Genomic DNA, 20,399 nt, shown 5'->3' with positions numbered 1-20,399 from the left:
CCATCTAAGTCATCACTTTATATGCTAAAAATCTGTTGATATTCTGTTGTATTCCCAGTTTTAGAAATCCAGCCGTCAAGTCTGTGTTTCTGTAGAGGTATTTCACCTCATTACAATTCCTTTCCTTTTATAAATCTTCTCTTGATTACACTCCAATCTTTTCTTTTTTTCTTCTCAATCGCTTCCTTAACTCATATTTCATCTCGAGCACAATACGACTGCTTTTTCCAAATACAGATTCATAAGTGATGTTCTCAGAACCTAAGCTGAGAACATTTATAGACTCAACCCTACGTTGATGGTCTGCTGACGTCTTGGATCCCACTATGTTCAATGATTTGATGGGACAACACGTTTCAGTGCACAGTTCTAGGGAACATATGAATGAACCTTGACACAGTTGTGGACCTCAGTTTTCCTTGTCTATTTTTCTACACTTAGAGATTCTATGATAACTTTTCCATCACAGTGGACTATTACCCTTGATGCCTCCTTCAACCTCAAATTGTCTTCTGAATGTTCTTACTAAGTATCCATTCAGGTTGTCCAGTCCTCTCGGAGAATCGTATATTTATCAGTTATCAAGAAGCAGACTTTGCCAATCGTAACTTTCAGCCATACATATTGTGTATATGAAGGCCACACTGATGTCCATTCTCTCTCTCTTGGAAGTCGAGTCACACACAGCCTGACCTTGTTCATGGAGGAACGTCTGCGATGTGCTCTCTCTCTCTCTCTCTCTCTCTCTCTCTCTCTCTCTCTCTCTCTCTCTCTCTCTCTCTCTCTCTCGTAGAATGACGTCAACTCAACACAGGACAGAGATGCCATGCGCAACTTCCGTTGTGGCTATAGTTCGTGTTTCTCTTTCACTATCTACCGTAGGTAGAGTAAAAAGAAATAAGCTAAAAAAAAAAAATAAAAGGGGGTGGGGGACGAGAAGAAGATTTAACAGTAGACTGAAGGTTGGGCTAGGCACGCGATAGCACGTACCCTGTAAAAGGTGATGGTCGCACCCTGTACGTGCCACGGAGACTTGAGGAGAGGGAAGCAAGAGGTTACGACTAACATACGTAATCAAGACATTATCAAGATGACGTAAGTAGAGTCGACGTCACAAATCGACGCACTACATCCAAGTGGTTAGAACTGGTAGGACCAGGAATGGGTAGGTCCCAGTCCAAGGCCTTTAACGATATCCTCTGCTAGAGGAGAGGGAAAGTGTCCTCTTTGACGATACCCTCTGCTGGAGGAGAGGGAAAGTGTCCTCTTTGACGATATCCTCTGCTGGAGGAGAAGGAAAGTGCCCTCTTTGACGATACCCTCTGCTGGAGGAGAGGGAAAGTGTCCTCTTTGACGATATCCTCTGCTGGAGGAGAGGGGAAAGTGTCCTCAGTTCCTAATCTACACAGCTGGATGGTGAAGGAGGCACTTCGTTCCCTCCCCTGGATATCTCTCTCCGGCATTTCATTCGAGAGGAACATAACCTGGGAAGGAACACCGTGTAGTAGAAAGTCACTGAAAATCTTATAGGGAAAGGATGACTGGAAAACACACACACACTAAAAACAGTCGCAAGATACTTTGAAAAAAATAAAAAGAAAAGGCCTTCACTCGCAAGCTTTCCTATAAATAAAAAGAAGGTTGATCTAAATTCGTATCATTCGTCATTCTTGAATAAAATCGTTCAGTTGAAATCAGTATCAGTAATGTATCTGTCCAGCCCAGTTTAAGTCATCGCTAAGATAGTATGCTTGTCCAGCCCAGTTTAAGTCATCACTACGATAATATGTCAGCATCATCAACACCAAAACCTTATTCATCATCTTCACTTTAAATTCATACTGTTATTTCTGGTCGATGTCTTTCTAACGTCAAGAAATCACCGTCATTCATGTTGTCGAAATTATTAATTATTTTTATGTTAGATCTCAAGAGTCTGTACTAGTTTAGAAGAGAGGATTTTAGATGTTTTCTTTCATTAGATTTATTCTTGTGGTAAAATTTGTTTTGATTTTCTTTTTATATCAGCGTTTTCGCTCCATGTTTTATTTTTTTCTTCTGCTTCTGGTAACGTATGTTGGCCTGACTTACCACCCAACGCATTCTAAATGTGGTGCTGCAGCCAGAGAGGTGGGAAGACTTGTGTTTCTGTTTTATGTATTTCGTTTTATATATTTAGTCGTGAAATTTAACATTCTCTTTGCTTTATTGCATGCAGCACCGCTGATCACATCCTCCCTAATATCTAAATAATGGCTTAAACATTTTTTTCTTGCGTGTGTTTGATAATCTTACCAAACTCCATTGTTTTGCATCTGCCTTCACTGACGTCCATACGAAATGCTATTGACAACAGCACCAGCGAGTCTAGATCTCTTTGAATCATTAAGTAATTATCCTTTGGGCTTTATATCCTAACCTCGAACCCGTCGACAAAATGAAATTCTATCTGTGAGCCCCGTATCCATATTGATGATACAGACAATGAAAAAAAAAAGAGAATGAGCGGGACTTCAAGCCTAGCACTGCGCACAGTGGAGGCCGGCTTATCGTAGAACCAATCAGATGTTTCGTCATACCATTCGCTGTTGCCTATTTGCTAAGCTAGCCAAGAGTCTCTCTCTCTCTCACACACACACACACACTCCACTTCTCAGACGTGTGATATAATTCTACCGAATACACTTTCTGACGTAGCACTTTCTTGAAAGCTTTTTGAAAGTCTAGATTTATAACATCTGAAGTTATATATGGACAACGGGTAATATATGATCAGAAGGTTACCCACAGTTGCCAGGGGAAAAAATTGGCAGCCTTTGATAGCCTGAAAATTGGTTCTGATTCTGAAATAAAGACCGACATTCCAAAATGTTTCGGAAATGGAAGCAGCATAAAACCGCTACTCTAGTTTTGAAGTGACGGGATGGGCGCCAATATGTACGATTAGCACTGGTTTTGGCGTTGTGTGGCTCAGAGGCAAGATCTGGCACCCTGAGAGCGGGTAGCGGATAATGCAATCAGCACCTGGGTACTGTATCGCCCTACTTGCTGCTCATAATTTTCTGCTACATGGCGACAACGTGTTGCCATCACCAGCTCCTCAATCAGTCCATATGAGGGAACTATAGGGTAACATGAACCATCTTTTGAACTGCATAAAACACAAGAAATACCGATGGCATTTTGTTTTGGTGACTCGAAGGTTGTCGCTATCTAGCTTGGACAGCAACAGGGATACACGAAGCTTTGCTGTGTCCTGAGTGAATGGGACAGACGAGCAAAGACTTCATATCACAAGAAGAGCAACTGAGCTTCCAGACGACAGCCGCTGGAACCAGGAACCAAGAACGTCCAGCACCTGCCGATGGTAGAATCCAGCAAGATCTTGTTACCGCTTCTGTACCGCAAACTGAACCACAACTATAGTACTGGAGTAGCTATTCGTCGCTTAATGTTCATTCAAACTGATAATATATAAAACACGAAATTGACTCTCTAAACATCCCTGTATATCTGCCACCCCTCCTATTTAAATGTACCTCACCCAAATGCTTATTCAAAGTTTGGAAATATCCACCTCAACCTAATCTTAAGTTCTTGTATGATCAATTAATCAGTAACTACAATGACCTAGCAGTTCTGTAATATCTGTCATGCCTCAATTGTGTATTTCTAGCCAAGTGGCTGCCTACATCCAATAAACCATTATTCATTCATCTATTTACATGAAGAACTTAGTTAAGGCTATGGATAGAAAATGAGCTAACGTGTAGGCCCTTCGATGGGAAATTCCCAGGTCCACCCCTGGTCTCTCCCACGTCCTCCGACATATCTTCCACAGCTCGTCCTTAAGTCCTCCCCAGGTTCGACATAAGTCTTCTAAAGATCCTCACCCACGTCTTCCTGGACAAATCTTCCTTAGTTTCCCCTCAGGTCTTCCCTAGGTCTTCAGGTTCTAACCAGGTCTTCTCAAGGTCCTCCCCCAGGTCTTCCTACGTCCCTCAACAAATCTCCCGCAGCTGGAATCGTTTTAATGCTACGTTGGGTACTAAAACACTCTACGGTAGTGCCCAACCACGTTTCATCCAAGGTACAGACGGTTTTTATTTTTCTTTTTATTGAAAACCGTCTGTCTTTCGTGGCCTCATAACGTCCCCGGAGGACGCGTCCACATATCCTATCTTACTTCCCGCGCAAAGCTGTATCTATTCCCCGAAATTGGCGTCTGTAACTCTAAAGACATGTCCATGCATACAGAAAAGATCTAGACTTAGGAGAGAGAGAGAGAGAGAGAGAGAGAGAGAGAGAGAGAGAGAGAGAGAGAGAGAGAGAGAGAGAGAGAGAGAGAGCGTTCGCACTATTATGTAAGAGTATAGACGGAGCTTTATTCGATTCGTTCAATACGGTATTCTTATTACCAAACCCGAGGTGATTTTTTTAAGCTATTAGTTTATAATTTTTGAATGAAAATGTGACAGATCTATCATCCCTGATGATTATCATTTCTAACATTTCATCTAACACCGAGGAAGGAAGGACTCGTAGGGAGATAACCTGAGGCACATTTTTCTATCTCGTCTGTAGTTCACTTGGCCTAAGGCACCATGAGCCTTTGCCATCACTAGGCTTCCTTCCTCGTCATTCCAAAGTCGTCTCCTCAGGAACTACTGAGCCAGTGTCAACCAGTTTACTATGTAGCGTTTGGTATCATTATGTCATTTCCATTACAATCAAAATGGAAATTTATTGCAAATCTGATGAGATTTTGCTTAGCGATACACAATATTTTTTCTAGCAATCTCACAAACACTAATTAGGTCTCTGTTTTGGTAAGGACTAAATCTGGAATATTGCTCTCTCGAGTCAGGTCATGAATCAGCTGATTTAAAAAGTCATCTTCTCTCAAATCATTTAGTCCTTTCCCCTTGTGGTCATCTGTTAAGAATTTCCAGCTAATGCTTGGGTTGTTGAAATATCTTAACAATGACTGCTTCGCTGTTGTTTTTACTGGAGATGTAATTTATGGATGATGAGCCTCGTTCCGCTCTCACTAGGAACTCTTCAATCAGGTACTTGGACAAAGTTCCGTGAGAACAAGAAAAAGGAGGAAGAGGCCATACTATAACGACTAGGCTGATACAAGACTAAAGGCTGAAATACATGAATTAGAAGATATAGCTACGGAAACTCCTGAGAGGAGATTTGGTAGTTGCTCATCTACAAAAGCAATATGGCTCGAATTAGAATGAGAAATCTAGGGCAACTATGGAGCTCCCATTTACGAATCTTAGAGAGAGTCATAGGAAGGTCGAGCTGGCTGGACTACCACAGACACACGATGTAGGAGCCTTAGTTTTGATAATAATAACAACAGGTTTTGTATGGTAGAGCTGAGGGTATGATGTAGGAGAGAGGAGGCACCTATAAAGATATGTGGTTTACGTCTTAGCGTTAAGATCATATCTATGGTAGGACTCATTTGCAAAATGAACATGATAGGGATGGCTCAAGTTTGGCAAGGTCCCGGGAGAGACGATTACATACGGCCTTAGCAAGTCAGTCAGGCAGATTTAGGTAGTAAGGGTCAAAGACGGCCGTCAATCAGGTTCGGGAATGAGGGAATGTAACCATCAGATGAGGGTGGACGGCTGGGGTCATGGGATGTCTGTCGTGCCATAGGGGGTCAGGTCGAGTGATAGCATAAACTAATCAAATGGGTCCAAAGTATTGCGTCTAGACCCTTGAAAGTTGCAGCGTAACAGAATGATTCTCTGCACCAATGCGTGAAGTACAAAGCAAAAGGAATCAACAGCTTCTGTACTGTTAGAGAAATCTGATGACTGGACTTTAATAGATACTACAGAAAATGGTTCCTCCGTGGTGTAGCGGTTAGCGTAGCAGACCGTAACGTATGTACGGGCCGCTCTGGGTCGAGCGTTTAAGTTCGAATCTGTAAGACCAAAGACGCAAGACATACCTTGTACAATTCGCTATTCAAACCACATGTAGATTACGCTGCTTTTCTCTGGTCACTTGTCAGAGATGAAGAAAATTTCTTAGACTAAAAGAAAACAATGAACAAATAAGCTAATAACGTAATTCAGAAATATAGCTTATGCAGAAAGACTCAGAAATCCATTTTCTTCCTCTAGGAGATTTAATGGATGATATCAAAATACCGAATAACTTCGTTGATATGACACGATAACTTCTCGTTAGCTGGATATACATGCGTATACCGAAAAGATATTACTGAATGATGTTAAAGTGATGTTTTACAAGCGCAATTCATTCTACAGCAACAGTTATTGAACTTTAGAATACATTACGTCAGATAATGTCAAAGCGGAGATCATCAATGCAAGGCCAGACAAATATTTTGATATTACTAATTTTGAAAGAGAGTTATGGTCCTTGAAATCTTGCTGGAGAATGAAAGCGTAATATACTGACGAGCGGCAGAATCCCGTCTTGCTTCCAGTATCCAGCGGCCGTAATTAGATTAGAATGTATTTTCCAGTCATTCTTTCCTGATGGTATGTTTTCATCGCTGTCATCTTTTTTTTTTTTTTCTATTTACGGCTATGGGTTCTTATTGCTCAAGTGTGTGCGTGGAATATCAGCAGTCTAATGTTGTATCACTGTGGTGAAAATTATGAATAACGCAAGGTAGGTCTGCAACATATCTCTTCTTCGGAGTAGCGTAGCGTAGCCTATCCTAACCTAACCTACCCTAATGCGAGCAACAGAGATTCCATATGGGGATCAGTAACAGCTCTTCTCTCGATAAACATTCTGTAATTCCGAATAACATCCTAACTCTGATACCAGCGATATGTACATTATTTTTTTTTTTGCCTGAATGATCAGAAGACTCTGAAGAGTAAATAAAGTGCGGTCGAAACTGTATAGCAAGCCAAGCCTAGTTGAAAAGTAAACATGTTGCCATTGTAACCGCCCAACAAGCCTACGAAGATCAAATATGGTGCAGTTGTAACCGCCCAGCGAGCCTAACATGATGGGAAAATTTGCCACGAGTCGCCGCCACACTGGTGGTGCTCGTATACCCTGCGGACCGGGGTATGAATAATGATGGTCTGGGTTAACTTTTTTCCAGCAGGCTGATGAGACACAGGTTGTGATGGGTGGAGTGGAGAAACGCCTTTTGCTTTGATATCATATTTCCGTCTACGCTGATGAAGAATTAGGTTACTACAGTATCACTGTCTTCCAGCAGTGAAACTTGTCATGGGCTGGTCTTCTCTTCTATGCTCATCTCGTATATTTACATGTAAGAATGAGTCTCTTTCTCCCTTGTTTCTCTTTCCTTACGACTCACTACTCTGTGGGTCTGTCCTTGGTTAGTTTCCTTCAGTATGAATGCGATCGTTCGCAGTCTTTCCTTTCGTGTTTCCCAATTCTCCTCACTCAAATTATCTGTAAGTCACTTTCCATCACTTTCAGTGCCTCCGAGATTTCTTGAGTCTTCCTCAAGGTTCTCTAAGAAATCTATCATAACTTTACTCATCATGGTCGTATTCCAAACTAGAAACAATGAAGGATCTACTCCACAAAAGGTTCATGATGGAATCGAATCATTTGCTTTTACCCTTCAGTCGAAAACCATCTTTCTCTTTGAAACTGTTGTTCTGCTTTTAAGTTTATCTACCTAATGCTCTGTCTCGTCTATCTCGCGACCATTGTTTATCATGAACTCTCCAAGAATCATTATTTTTTTGTCTGATCATCGCTTGCAATTTCATTATTCCTGACACACTTCCTCGCATCTGTATACATACCTTTTACGGTTGCTATTTCTCTTCTATACTCTCTCTCTCTCTCTCTCTCTCTCTCTCAGATGTTCCACACAGTGGCATTTTTACCCTATCCCTTAGCTCAATATTGCTTTACAATTCTTCATTCAGCTTTCTCTCCTCGGAGCAGCTGTTATATTTTCTGGTTCATTTAACTCGTTCCCGAAATTGAATCATACCTACTCATTCAGCTGGGTTTTTTTCCCCCCTCACCATTCCTCTCCCTGGCTTTGCATAACCTCCGTAAACCAGTATGTATACCACTTCATCATCCTGTATACTACGAGTTTACCAGTTTACTGGTGGTCTACGTCCTTGATTGTCTTCACTCACGAACCCTTTGAACGAATCTCTCTGTTCTCTGGACCTTGTTAGGTTATTGCCTCGCCGCTGGCAGCACTACACACGCTCTTATTTTTGTCTTCCTCTCGCACACTAACTCCCTTCCAAAGCCATTTCTCTGTGTCAGCACACGACTGTATTGTATATTGCATTAATACATTTTCTACAACCTGTCTCCGCTATCACAATTGCTTATATATATATATATATATATATATATATATATATATATATATATATATATATATATATATATATATATATATATATATATATGTGTGTGTGTGTGTGTGTGTGTGTGTGTGTGTGTGTGTGTGTGTATGTTTCATTCTATTACATCGCATGGTACATCATTTCCATTATAGCTTATATGAATTCCACTTGAAAAACAAAATCAATTCACACTTTATGCATCGCGTTCATCGAGCGAGGCAGTGACAATCTGCATCTCATATCCATCTTCACTTGTTGTGGTGATGATGATCAGATCCGCTCCGCAGAGCCGTGTCTTACCCACTACAACGTTTGCTAGAATATCTCCTCCACCCTGGGATTCAGAAACAGATATGCAAAGACCATATGTTCGCCCGGGAGTAGGGTATCGTCTGTAAACTAACCCTCGTCAGAATCATTCAACTCCCCATGATCCAATCTTTTTTTTTTTCTTCTTCATCTTCTCCAAGTCACATTCACTGCAATTGCAAATTCGCTCCGGATTTTTTTATCTTATTTTTTTTTTCCTTTTACTGACACTCACGAGTACGAGACCCTCTTCTTGTTGCAACACTCAGGACTTTTTGAAGTTGATTCGGCCGCAAACCGCTGATAAACCAGGCAGTTTTATTCTCTTGCCTAGGGAGCGTGGGTTGGGGGCGGTGCGCACGTGTGTGTTGCTGTATGTGTGTGTGTGTATGTGTGTGTGTGTGTGTGTGTATAGAACTGTCTGCTGTCTGTTTTGCGTGTATATATATGAGCAAGCGCGCGAGCTTGTGTTTATGTGTGTGCATGCATGTTACTATAAGTGCCTGAATTTTTGTATGTAATTACCTGTTCGCAGTTTCCTATTAATGGAAAAGGAGAGTACGTCTTACACATTTGGGTCTGATACATTAACCTCACATTTCCGTCACACATCATCATTATCCACCACCGTCAGCAGCACCAGGATCCTTCTCTTGAGCTGGACTCGTCCCTCGTGTCCATAAATATCATTGAAGAAGCAGCGGTCTGTGTCCCCCTTTCTACTGCCCTTCTCTGCCATGGTCATCATCATCACGGCCATTGAGAAAACCATGTGTGGCTATCACGTCTCCCTATTCTCCTTCCTTCCTTCCTTCCTACAATGTATATGTAGTTCCAGGACTTCTCTCCTCTCCCTGTGAGCCATAACTCTTGCTCGAGGCACCACCACTTTCGACGTATTTAGCCGGACCTTCAGCGTCTGTATCTCTCTAATCGTTCCCTTGAGTCAGGAGACAAAAAAGTGTTGAGATATATATCCCAACTTGGTTCGCGCATAGCGTTAGCAGCAAATATGTCCTTGAACATTGGTATGGAGGCCCTTTTGAGAATTTCTAAGATTTAGTTTGCCTCCCTCCCTTATTTTCTGATTAGTTATGCACTTCCAACTAATCCTTTTCGCAAATTCAGTCCCACAGCTTTACAAGACTGTCAGAGGCAGAGTGTTTTCACTTCTCTATATCCTCAGTAAGTTGCGCTGTTCTGAAGGATGGAATTTTATCAGTAACTCATCCACAAGCAGCTGCACCTTGTGCAGGTCTCGTTCTGTTGACTGTAGCTAGCGCTCTTAAGAGCATTCCTGACTACGACCATAAGCTTGACATCATCTACAGATGACGTGACGATAGAAGGCCCCTTTGGACAAGTCATCTATACATGATCATCAATACTCCTGGCTCTGACGTTGAACCCAGAGCATCCACACAGATCATCAATACCAATGGCCCTAACGTTGAACCCAGAGCATCTATACAGATCATCAATATCAATGGCTCTAACGTTGAACCCAGAGCATCTATACAGATCATCAATATCAATGGCTCTAACGTTGAACCCAGAGCATCTACGCAGATCATCAATACCAATGGCTCTAACGTTGAACCCAGAGCATCTATACAGATCATCAATACCAATGGCTCTAACGTTGAACCCAGAGCATCTATACAGATCATCAATACCAATGGCTCTAACGTTGAACCCAGAGGATCTTTACATGTAACATTTGCCTAATCTGATGATGCGTCTTTGAGACAAATCCTTTACTCCAACCTTTTTTCTGTCCATTTAAGGAGTCTTCCCTTAAATCAGTGAGAACTTCTGAGGTATCTCTCAGTTTCTTGACGTAGCCATTGTCAGGGCCCTCTGGTACAATTCAGCCAACCCATTTCTTTTCCTCGGGATTTTACCTATTTTGTCAAGGTGGTCCAGATCTGTGATGCACGACCTCTTCCCTCTGATTCCAGATTTACGTCTCATCAGAACAATTCCAAATTACCATGATATCCTCGAGCTGTTTCCTTATCATCTTGTCAGTCATAACCACACCCTAAGTGTCAGTGACAGGCTTATGTCTCCAAGGAATTTTCACATAATTCTTAATAATATTTGAAACATGTATTTTCAACACTGCGAGTATATATGTAGCGTTTATTGATATGCTGAGCATCATCTCTAGTGAGGGATGTAGAGTTCTTGTCAACATTTCGAGAACACACAGTGAGGGACAATCCAGGCCTCGGGCCTTGACGAATTCTAGTTCTTATGACAACCTCTTACATAACATTTGCCAGAGGTACTCTTCCAGGTTCACACTCCCATCTCACTCTGGTAATACTCAGGCAGAAAATCCTGTATGGAAAGTATTCTTCAATATGCAGTTTCTCGCTTCCTCCATATACCTTCATTGATGCCAATAAACCTTGTCATCTGATTTCATCAGTTTAATCACTTAATCCCTAAGAGATCTTTACCTCCCATAGATTTATGAAACAATCTTAGATGATCGTCATTTTATGCCTACACTATTCCTTCGTGGGACTTAGCTGCATCAATTCCTTATCTTCTTTGTAGTTTTCAAATGTTACTTAACTCTTCTACTTCCCATAGCTTTTCTACTGAAAATGTATAATCATTAGCTTGCCAACGAGTCTTGTTGAACTAATACAGTCATCACTTCATCTATTGACCCAGTTATAACAGGCTGATTAAATGCTGTCTTAACACAGGCACGTACGTAGTGTTAGACTTTGAAATTCAACCACCGAATAGGTCAGGTCGTCGTGGCTTTCCCTCTTTGTAACTAACTTGTTGGTTCCCTCCCTCCTTGGTACTTCCTTCTCCACGACGTATCCCATCTCAGGTGCTGCCTAACTGCTCCTCCCGAGCAGAGTTCCTCAGCTGAAGTTCTGACAAAGTTTTCCAGAGGTGAAGACAACATCCATCGTTGTTGGTATGCTGGCGCCTCTAACTCTGATGTGACGTGTTTAGTGATACACAAGCATGATGACAAGATCTTCATAACACGCTCTGGTAACCTCGGCTTCCATGATCTTCCAGCCCTCACGGACACGTCCCCTGCTATGAGAACTTTAAACTCGGCTTCCATGATCTTCCAGCCCTCACAGCTACGTCCCCTGCTATGAGAACTTTAACCTTGGCTTCCATGATCTTCCAGCCCTCACAGACACGTCCCTTGCTATGAGAGCTTTAACCTTGGCTTCCATGATCTTCCAGCCCTCACAGACACGTCCCCTGCTTTGAGAGCTTTTCCCCACAACAGTTCGTAGTTAACTGTGCCACATCTCGTATCATCTCGAGTGTTCCCTCATCATACTCACGAATGATTTGTTCGACATCATCGAACCTCACTCTAGGGTCATATACAATCATAGCAGTTAAACAGTCGGCATCAGTAACGATCTTGCTTATAAAGTAATGCTTGAAGGAGTCCATTTTCTACTGACACTTCTTGGAAATTAAGTCTGCTCTGTTAGAAAGCTAGTACAGTACTACCTCCATCTCCATCCGCCTCTCTTTCTTTCTTTCCTTCTACGTGGGCAAAAACTGTGTGAGACTTAAGTCCCGAAGTGATTCTTGCCTTAAACATGCCTGTGATGTCTGACTCAAGCTCTGGTGTGAGATTTGTAAACTCAAGATGTCTCCCGTCTCTACTCAACCCATCCTCCTTTGTGATCACCTGAGTTTCTTCCCTCTGTCTGGACCTCCTGATCCCGATGCTATACCGTTATGAATGTCTTTCTTTTAAGGAGGTAGTGATAATCTCTTGGGCTCCTCCGTGTTTTTAATAAGTCACCTTTTTTTTTTTTTTCCTGGATGATCTTAGTTCTCTCCAGTTTTCCCCTTCGTGTTTCTAGTCTTGATAAACACCTCAGTTCAAGCTACGCGATTGGCTGGTTTGTCAACTCATATCTCAGATCCGCCCCCCCCCCCCCCCGACACACACACACACACAGACACAGACACGCACACACACACACACATACACATACACCAGCGTCATCTGATTACAATGTCAGTTTTGGAGAGCGACCCTCCCCTCCTCTCTCTCTCTCCTCCTCCTCCTCCTCTCCGATATTGTATTATTCCAGTTCCTCCACGATCTGTCACTCTCCCAAACTATATACTACATGTCAGTTGACACCAAGAATATCTCCTGTCCTTTTTCTTTCCTTTCCCCCAAAATCTCTCCCTCCCTCTCTCTCTCTCTGTCTGTTCCATCGACCTTTGCGTTCCTTTTCCAGATACAGATATCGAGACTGATTTATTCTTCTGAAACTCACCACACAATACTTTGGGCGGGAGAATCTTCCTCTCTGTTTCTTTCTCTCTCTTTCTCTCAGCTGAAGATCTGTATGATTCTTCTCGTGAGTTGATCTCATCTCTGACTGTTAGAGCACTCACCTGTAATGCTCTGCATCTCTGATCATTTAATTGTTGGTCGTGAGTCTACACGTCTCTTTTGGGCTACTTTGTTCCTGATAATTCCACAAAATTACATTTTATTGTCGGTCTGAACTACGACTCATTTGTGCGTTCTCTCTCTTCTTCTCTTCTCTTCTCTCCATCTCTTCTCATTTCTCCGTCTCTTCTCTTCTCTCCATCTCTTCTCTTCTCTCCATCTCTCCTCTTCTCTCCATCTCTTCTCATTTCTCTATCTCTTCTCATTTCTCCATCTCTTGTCTTCTTTCCATCTCTTCTCTCCATCTCTCCTCTTCTCTCCATCTCTTCTCATTTCTCCATCTCTTGTCTTCTTTCCATCTCTCCTCTTCTCTCCATATCTTCTCATTTCTCCGTCTCTTCTCTTCTCTCCATCTCTCCTCTTCTCTCCATCTCTTCTCATTTCTCCATCTCTTGTCTTCTTTCCATCTCTTCTCTTCTCTCCATCTCTTCTCATTTCTCCGTCTCTTCTCTTCTCTCCATCTCTCCTCTTCTCTCATCTCTTCTCATTTCCATCTCTCTTCTCTTCCCTCCATTTCTCCTCTTCCCTCCATCTCTCCTCTTCTCTCCATCTTTACCATTCACTTGCCACATGCAGACCACTTCCATCACTGTTCACATTCATAGCAGATGTTCAGTGGTTGTTGTTTATTATTCTTTATCTTAGATTATACTCGAGTAAAGGTTTTGTTTCCCTTCACTTCTATTGTAGCTGTCAGGGTCTCTTACTCTATCTCCTCCCTCACTTCTCCTACCATATTGCTCTCCCTTCCCCTCACTTCTTTTACCATCTTACTCTCCTTTCCCCTCACTTTTCCTACCATCTTACTCTCCCTTCCCTTCACTTCTCCTACCATCTTACTCTCCCTTCCCTTCACTTCTCCTACCATCTTACTCTCCCTTTCCCCTCACTTTTCCTACCATCTTACTCTCCCTTCCCTTCACTTCTCTACCATCTTACTCTCCCTTTCCCTTCACTCTTCCTACCATCTTACTCTCCCTTCCCCTCACTTCTACCATCTTGCTCTCCCTTCCCCTCGCTTCTCCCACCATCTTACTCTCCCTTCCCCTCCTCTTACCATCTTACTCTCCCTTCCTCTCACTTCCCTCACCATCTTTCCCACATATGAATGATTTCTTCTCATGTCTTCCCCACACCTCACCCGTGGTCTTCACGATGCTCAGTCGTACTGTGTGTACTCTCTCCTCCAACCCAGCGAGACAATTTCTTTCAAGTCCCCCGTCACGCCTCGGGTGAGGAGAGTCTGTATGTCTTATTTGCAGTAGGTGGCATCTCTCTCTCTCTCTCTCTCTCTCTCTCTCTCTCTCCTCGTCTCGTCTCACCCACTCTCTCAATCCCCCACAGGAGAAAGAGAGAGAGAAAAAAAATATTACGGCACGTCAGCACTAACGGTCACATTTTCTATTTTCTTCAAAGTCTCTGGTCATTTGAGCTTATCCTCACGGTTCCTGCTACCAGCACTGCTGACGGCGTCCCCTTGACGTCCCACTTGGGAGGGAGGGAAGTGGCGGAGGCTCTTGCCACTATGCCTGCGTATGGCACCTCCCAGGGTAAATAGATAGAACGGTCACTCCTCCTCCACCTCCTCCTCTCACCAATATCCAAGACCTTTGTTGACCGTAACTGCCACAGACATTTTCTTATTCCATCCAGCAGTAGAAATTGATATTTCACTTCTTGGCCTCAATCCATGGGAGAAAAATACCCATATACGATATATATATATATATATATATATATATATATATATATATATATATATATATATATATATATATATATATATATATATATATATATATCTTCACCACACACACACACTTGGGAAGTTATATCTTTTAACCCGTTTTCGGGAACGTATATATATATCAAGCAGGAACATCTTAGCCTTGTGTTGTGTCGCTCCTTGCTTTTTTTTCCTTCACGTCTCTTCCGTGGTTCTGAAATGATCACCTAGCCAGGCTCATGCTTCCCAGGCAGCCAGTGAGACCCTTCGTCTTCCTCCCCACACACAAGACAACCCTCCTCGTTTCCTTGGTTCCACCCAGCGTCACACAACATGTTCTCTGACGCCTCCACAACGACGAATGAACGGGTGTGTGTGTGTGTGTGTGTGTGTGTGTGTGTGTGTGTGTGATTATATATGAAAATAATTTACAGGTTATTGATTTTACTTCTGCCAACGGATGACAGCACAGGCGACAATATACAAAAAAACGTCACCTTCAGTGGTAGGTCTCAAGCTAAGTGTCTTCACACAACATACACTTGCGCAGGTTAAAGTACAGTCCACACCTTAACGAGGATGTTCATGTTGGTTAGCATGGCGCAGCTCTCTATAGTCTCGAACTGCAACTTGGTCATGGTTATCTCAGCATAACCAAAGACGGTTTAGTTACCTCTGATTCTTCTCTATCCACACTGTCTGTCTTATACACCTAGAGATCAGGATGCATCGTGATGGTCTCTGAAGCTGAATACAGACATGCTATCGATGCTGTAAGGCGAGGGGTGGTGTGGACTCTGACACAGGCCTCCGAGAGCACTGAGGCCCCCGGAACACTGTGTTCTTTCTTTCCTTCTATAACTTCCTCCACAGATGTAGGGGGAGTAGACTAACACTGTGTCCCTGACGTTTCTGTGGCAAATACTACACGCGCGCTTGCTTCACTTCGGTCATAATTGTGGCCAGTTCCTCACATACACATCAGTTCTTTGTCTCTACAGCGACCTTCATCATCACCTTGTGTTCGCTCACGTACAAGTAATTATATTACACACACTCTCTACAGCGACCTCCATCATCACCTTGTGTTCGCTCACGTACAAGTAATTATATCACACACATTCTCTACAGCGACCTCCATCACCTTGTGTTCGCTCACGTACAAGTAATTATATCACACACACTCTCTACAGCGACCTCCATCACCACCTTGTGTTCGCTCACGTACAAGTAATTATATCACACACTCTCTACAGCGACCTCCATCATCACCTTGTGCTCGCTCACGTACAAGTAATTATATCACACACATTCTCTACAGCGACCTCCATCATCACCTTGTGTTCGCTCACGTACAAGTAATTATATCACACACATTCTCTACAGCGACCTCCATCATCACCTTGTGTTCGCTCACGTATAAGTAATTATATCACACACACTCTCTACAGCGACCTCCATCATCACCTTGTGTTCGCTCACGTACAAGTAATTATATCACACACTCTCTACAGCGACCTCCATCATCACCTTGTGTTCGCTCACGTACAAGTAATTATATCACACACTCTCTACAGCGACCTCCATCATCACCTTGTGTTCGCTCACGTACAAGTAATTATATCACACACTCTTCCTTGTGTCGCGGGCTGCTCATATCCTTCTCTGGCACCTCCTCCCTCGCCACTTCACGGTGCACCTTCAGCGTTAGGGACGAATCAACGAGTCCAATCGCATGCCGTCTGCTAGACATACCTTCAAGAGGACGGTACATTATTCCGCGGATTCTCCAGTTTTTCCCCCGAGTTCTCGTTCCCTCGTACGCCATTCAAGCGACCGACATATCTCCTTCAACCAGGGTGGATTTCTCTCTATAGACTCTCGACTATGAAAATACAGAGGTTTGTCATGCACCAGCATAAACCCCCCCCTCCTCTCCATATGTCGGCCTACGCTGTCTGTGGCTCAGAAAAAGGTGAGCTGGTACGCAGTCCAGCTCGTACAGTGTGTCTGAATTAGCTGGAGAACAGTGTATGTATATATGTATGTATCTTTTAACCATCTTGGTTGCGCAGACTGAAGCGGCGCTACGCGTCGGATACACTTTGGCTGTTAATTAGTCCCAGCCACCTCACGACGCGAGTTGAAATCATTCTATAATGACAGACTTCACTATCAGTTTTGTTGTCTTCATAAAGAGAATTTGATTTTCATCACTACACGAGTGATATGATCGAACTTCCTTTTTTTTTCAGTTCAGCTTCCATGACTGAATAGATGTGAGAACAGAAGTAACTTGCATTAGGTATTAATAAGCGTTATGATGAACAACAATGATAACCACACCGTCTAAAGGACAGAATAACATATCATCCGCCGAAGCAACAGAAACGTGAATTTTCCTCGCTGTCATCAACCTCATCTTACCTCAATTGTACTTGCATAACAGGTGATCGTTACAGCAACAACCATCGTACACACACACACACACACACACACACACACACACACACACACACACATAATCGTAGCACACGTTTGGTTTGATTGACGTACTTTTATGCTAAGTGGAAGAAGCTACTGTCCAAGCTCCTCAAGACCATCTCTTTAAGTCTAGACCACATCTTTGATTACCTATGACTACCAAAACCACTGAAGATATTTCCCTGGGTTGCCCCTAAGTTGCATATAAGATTTGAATCTGAATTCTTAAATCGGTGTGGAAGTTCGCCCTATTCTTCACAATACGTAATTCACTGTCCACACCAGTACATACATAGGACGTCAGATAAAGACCTTCTCCCACGCATCCATCAAGGGATCTTGCATTTGTGTCGTGGATGTAAAGGATACAGACGGATCACTTAAGATTCGGAGATGTGGGAGCGTGACTACGTATCAGATTGCAAGCGAGCCATAAGTCTTAAGGCACCTCTTGTCCTCGTAAGACCATTGCTCCCGCGTGGGGGCGTTGATTACGTCGAAGAGACACGGGAGTATCCGATGCCACCAGCATTATGCCTTCTGTTTACCACCATGAATTTCCAATCTACAGGCTCCAAGTAACACCATAATTCTTAAATGCTCGACTTCTTTCGCCCTCCTTTTGATTATGAACATTTGATATCGTGTCTTGGTGAACAGGATACCCGTCACTTGTCCACGATATCGTGTCTTGATGAACAGGTCACCCGTCACTCTTCCATTCACCCACAAACTTCGCCGCTGGCTCAGGAAACTTGTTGCTCACACGTCGATAGAGGAGGAGGAGGAACAACTTGTTACCTCCTCCTCAGCCATTGCCAGACTGAGCGGAGACTAATGAAGGATACGAGATGAGGAATGACCACCGAGTGAGTCGTGTCTCGCTCGTAACGAACACGGGCAGAACTTCTTGCAACGATCCTTTTTGTCGGTCGGGACGCGTTCTGGCGATCCTTTGTCTTCGCTGGGGTTCATTGCCACAAAGCTCTCCGTCTACCAGAAAGCGTCGTGGATGATATGAACGAAGCTACAAAGCGGGAGGAAAAAATTTACGTCACAAAGGATCGAGACTGTTTATGAACTCCGAACAATTTTATGGGATTTTTTTTTTCGCGTTGCAGCCATTTATTCGCCCTGTCAGCTTTTACGGACATGTAGTATATATATATATATATATATATATATATATATATATATATATATATATATATATATATATATATATATATATATATTCCTATGAGTCCACAGGGAAAATGAAACACGAAAAGTTCCCAAGTGCACTTTCGTGTAATAATCACATCAGGGGAGACACAAGAGAGAAATATAAGTCAGTTGATATACATCGAAGAGACGAAGCTAGGACGCCATTTGGTAAACATGTGATTGTCTAAAACAATATATAAGTTTGGTCGTAAATTTATCTATACAATCATGTATACATCTTACTTGCTTTTTTATGGTATTGATAACTTACTTGGTCGTCCTAATTCTACCCACTTAGCTTTCATCAGTTTCTCAAAATCCCAAACATTTGTTCCTTTTCGTGGTAGCAGCCAGACACCATCATGTCCAACGTATGTGGCGGCAGCCACACAACAGAAACTATCGCATCGAACATTTGATGCTCAGTGTGGGGTCGGGTTCCCTGGAGGTATAATAATGTCTTCCTAGGTTGGAGCACAGGATTGCGATCCCGGCCATACTAGGATGACATCTCGCAAGACGCAGCATGGTATGATCCCCGACCTGCGCCTGTTGTACCTGGCGAACAATTGTGCCGGCGGACGGCGCGTCGACGTGCTTGGCTTCGCTTGTCTTTCATAATTCAAAGGAATGGCTGCCGGCTCCTGCCTCCGTTGCTCTGTCTTTTCCCCGCTCTTGCTCTTATTTTCTGTACGAAGATTCTTTAGCATTTTTTTTCCCCCCTCACTTTTGAGACATAAGTTGTATTAAGTTGAAAAATTTTCATCTATTTTTATATTCTTCCTCATAATCCATTTCTCTCGTTAACGAGTAAAGACGCTACAGGTGGACTATGGCATTATCTTTCCTACAGCACCTACCCTGAGGAAACCAGCCGTATTCCTCTACTCCCTCACCTTACCCTCGCATCCACACACTCAGTCACCCTCCACCTACTGACCCCTACACCTCTACACCCCAACTGCATCCTTACTCCAGGACTCCTCTTCGCCATACCTACTTACTCCTTCAGTTCCTTCCACAGTCCCTGCCCCATCATTCCCTCCGCCATCCTCAGTTTTCACCTCCTCTCCGACATATGTGATCTACCACTTTACACCACTGTTGCTCTCCTCCATCATCCACACTCCATCATTCTTTCTACTATCCCTGCTCCACTCTCCCGTCCATCACACTTACCTCATCCTCCCTCTCACCGTCCGTACTCCACCATTCCCATGAATCATTCCCACTCCACCAGTCTCCTCTTCCACCACTATTCAACCATTAAGCTCAACAATCTCTGCATCACCATTTCTTCCACGAGGCTTACTGTTCCACCTCTTCCCTTCATCAACCCTACATCAATACGACGCTTCACCGTATCAACTCCACATTACAACTGTTACCACCATCCCTCCTACACTCATACTCCTCTCTCCACCAGCCCCCTTTATCACATCACTCGAACAACCCTTTTCCACCACTGCTGCGTTCCACCATCCTCCTCCACCAATAGTCCACTCCACCATCTCTCCCTCCTTCACCATTTATCCACTCCGACACACACTCCGTTCCATCATCATCATCATCTCTCTTGTACCAACAGTCCGCTTCACCATCCCCGCCACCACAATCACTTCTTCCCCAGCCTTACGCTTGCACCCTCCAGCTCCCCAGAAAGAATAAGAAAACTGACACACGAAAAACAATCTCTTTCCCGAATTGTTCAGAGAAAAAGGGGAACAAAGGATCGCTCTAGGGGCTTACTGGGAGGACTCATGTCACCAAGATACCTAAGGGGCAGCCAACGAAGGTTCGACCCAAGGCAAGCCCTGAGGAACTGCCC

General features: G+C 43.2%; 1 long non-coding RNA gene across 1 annotated transcript in view; it reads right to left on the bottom strand.

Moving 5' to 3' along the window:
- Window positions 1-730: 730 nt before the first annotated feature.
- LOC139755056 (uncharacterized) overlaps window positions 731-20,399 on the bottom strand; it is a 136,695-nt gene continuing 117,026 nt past the window's right edge. Inside the window, exon 4 of the long non-coding RNA XR_011714025.1 lies at window positions 731-1,484. This is a non-coding gene — a long non-coding RNA (uncharacterized lncRNA). The remainder of the gene's footprint in view (window positions 1,485-20,399) is intronic.

The sequence above is a fragment of the Panulirus ornatus genome, chromosome 18 (genome assembly GCF_036320965.1).
Source record: "Panulirus ornatus isolate Po-2019 chromosome 18, ASM3632096v1, whole genome shotgun sequence".
Lineage (NCBI taxonomy): Eukaryota > Metazoa > Arthropoda > Malacostraca > Decapoda > Palinuridae > Panulirus > Panulirus ornatus.
The sequence above is the reverse complement of the archived record's forward strand: the minus strand, read 5'-3'. Positions and strand labels throughout refer to the sequence as shown.